The 3,054-nt window shown below is 34.4% G+C and overlaps 1 protein-coding gene across 6 annotated transcripts in view; it reads left to right on the top strand.

Annotated features, from left to right (window-relative positions):
• Positions 1-3,054, top strand: part of crtc3 (CREB regulated transcription coactivator 3) — a gene marked incomplete in the record, with an annotated part of 59,592 nt that overhangs the window by 6,149 nt on the left and 50,389 nt on the right.

The raw sequence follows: 3,054 nt of genomic DNA, 5'->3' as shown, positions 1-3,054 counted from the left end.
AGATGCTAGCTGGAGCCTTTTTCTCAAAGTACAACAAAGTCGTCTATTTGAAGGTAAATTCTGAAGCAATTGAGATTTATTTAGCATTGTATGTAATCCAAAAATAATAAAAGCTTCAGTTTCATTTTAAAATGTGGTAAATGGTGTTTTTTTTTTTAATTATTATTATTTTTATTATTTAGCATTTTGAGCTGTTTTTAATAGGGAAAGGACTTTACTAAACGTTATCAGTCATTCATGCTATAAACTTCATCAGTCTCCCTCATTTCTGGTCTTGGGTGACAATCATTTACAAGCTCTGTTTTATGGATTTTAGCACAAAGGAAAAATTAAAACTCACTGATATTTAGAAGATGTTCATTTGAGAGCAATGCATTACCTGTAGCAGTAGAAGACGCAATTCTTGCAATATTTACAGATTAATCCTAATAGATAACTATTTAATTCGAATAAATGTAAATATTTGTTCAAAAATATGTTTACTTCTTTCAACTAAAATCAATATAATTAAATTTGAATTTATTTTAAAAATATCGTGATAAAATCGAAATCGTGAAATAAAATTAAAAAAATCATGATTTTATTTTTTTGCCATATCGCCCAGCCCTAGTCTAAACCATCATGGCTGCTCTCACCACAGTCTTCCACACCTTTCTTTTCATTCTTCCATCCTGTCTCTTCACCTCTGTCCATCTCTCTGTTGTTCTGGTCTGTTGACTCTAAGAACTTAAAGTCATCCGGTCCTGCTTGTGGTTCACATGATGGATTTGTCTTTGGTTTTATGTTAGTTGTCCCTCCTGACACATCTCTGTCTTTACTCAAACAAGACCAGCACACAAAACCCCTCAGTTGTGCCCCCTTATAATTGCATTGTTTGAAGTTGCTACAAAAAAGGCAAGAAACACCAACCAGGGTTACTGTTATAGTTTAGTTCTCTTTATTCCCCCGAGGTCAGGAGATTAGATAGAAGGGTGTTGGTTTACTACCTGTACTGAGAAAGCGAAAGGTGATAGTAGAGAGGAAAACTTCATCTAAGCCAGTAGTCTGCAATCCCTCTATTGTGACTCTTTAGCTTTAATGAGAAATGTGACGATTTATTGAATAAATAAGAGATTAGTTATTGAAGTTATGTCATTTCTGCTTAGCTGTTTGACATGTTAAAAATCTGAGTAATAAAAGTTTAATTTACTATAGGGCTGCGAGAATTAGTCGACTAATCGACATCCAATCAACTATTAAATAGTTGACGACTAATTTAATAGTTGATTAGTTGTTACTTTATATTATATGGACTCAGAGTGAAGTAAAGTTATAAGTAATGAAAACATTATGCTACCCTTTTTGGACTATTTTGGCATTAAAATTTTTTTTAGGCTATTTTACTGGCTAATACTTAAGCTACATGTTATCTGTTTTGGCTAATTAAGGCTTATTTGTTTTTTTAGACTAATTTGGCATTTAGCTAATATTTTAGCTGACTATCAGCTTCAGTGATTTAAGCTATCAATTTCAGCATCTTCAGCTATCAGCACTAGCATCTTCAGCGGACCAATTCAGCTTACAGCATTCACACTAGCATTATCACAGACAGTTTGAAACTGACCAAAGATGTTTTACACAGGAGGAAGATTCAAGAAAACCGATTTGTGAAAAGTCATTAAAAGTAACTATTTCTGGGTATTTATATTTCATCGTGGTCCATGTCCTGGAGAAAGCTAAAGCACATATAAAACTCCATTTAGACTCGGTTGTGCAGAGTAAGGAGATGAATAAAAAACACAGTTTCTGATCGATGAAAACTCAATAAAGAAATTCTCCTTTAGAAAAACCAAATCAGACAGGCCCCGGTAAATGTTTGCACTAAAAACACTCCTCTTTGTCAAAGATAAATACATAATGGGTTGAGATTTAATAAAATCTATGATAACTATCTGAAACCTTTATTAGTGTGTCTTGCCAAACAGAACCAGTTGTGTGAAATTGTTTTACCTATAAAACCTCAACTTCTTTTCACCCAAAGTTGATTTTCCTGTATGTTTTCTATCAATAGTAATAGATGAAGTTGAAGAATCTATTTGAATTTCAAATGAACATGTGAACATCAAAATAATAGTCATGCACAGAACAATTGAAAGTTTTATTTATTGATTTTTTTTGCCTTGACCCCTCAGATTCTGTTAAGATTACAAGTACTATTGAGAACACAGCCACTACTATTACTGTTACAATTTTTTTTCATCATGTTATTTAAATTAAAACTTGTCCTGTTGTAAAATTTCTACTGGAGAGAATATTTTCTGTGTTAAAGTTTAGACTAATTTAGCTTTAGTATGGAAACATTTGTAAATGTCCTTTTAAAAAAAATGTTTTCACAAATCACCTATTTTATTTACTGTAAAATGTCTGCAGTCGCTTTAAACTGTCATTGCTCTATAGACTGGATATGAACATTAATGTAATATAGAGTTTCCCTGAACCGACAAAGCGGAAGCTAAAAAAATGGACACCAACTTCAGCTATCCTAGACATGTTTACATTAAAAGTGGGTTTATCTTCACTGGTGTCTGTGGCAGACATAAAATCCTGTCCACCTTTGCCAGGGGAGGGGTCGCACATCAATACAAGGGTGGGGCCATCTGGACCCCAAAGAGAGCACGAGGGGTAAGAAGGTAGGATATTTAGGAGAAGACATCATGTGACCAATGTGAACAACCTGAAATGCATCAAGAATGAGTTACTGACATGTATGGCGGAGAGAATCCAGTTGTTTTCCAAAATGAAAAAGCAAATAAAGTTATCTACTCCTTCTGTGGGTTCCGGTACCAAGTGACCCATGGGGGTTTGGGAGCACTACCTCCTAGACTTGACTTTATGTAAGGGATAATACCCGACGAAGAGTGCGTTATGAGAAATTAACGCACGACGCGCAGGCCTAAACCGTCCGACGCGAAGCGGAGGTGCGTTAAGTGAAGTGCGTTAATTTCTCATAATGCACTCTTCGTCGGGTATTATCCCGCTTATACCATGGTCTTTACAAAATAAATAAACATTTAA

This window comes from Oryzias melastigma, linkage group LG3 (genome assembly GCF_002922805.2).
Source record: "Oryzias melastigma strain HK-1 linkage group LG3, ASM292280v2, whole genome shotgun sequence".
Taxonomy (NCBI): Eukaryota; Metazoa; Chordata; class Actinopteri; order Beloniformes; family Adrianichthyidae; genus Oryzias; species Oryzias melastigma.
The sequence above is the reverse complement of the archived record's forward strand: the minus strand, read 5'-3'. Positions and strand labels throughout refer to the sequence as shown.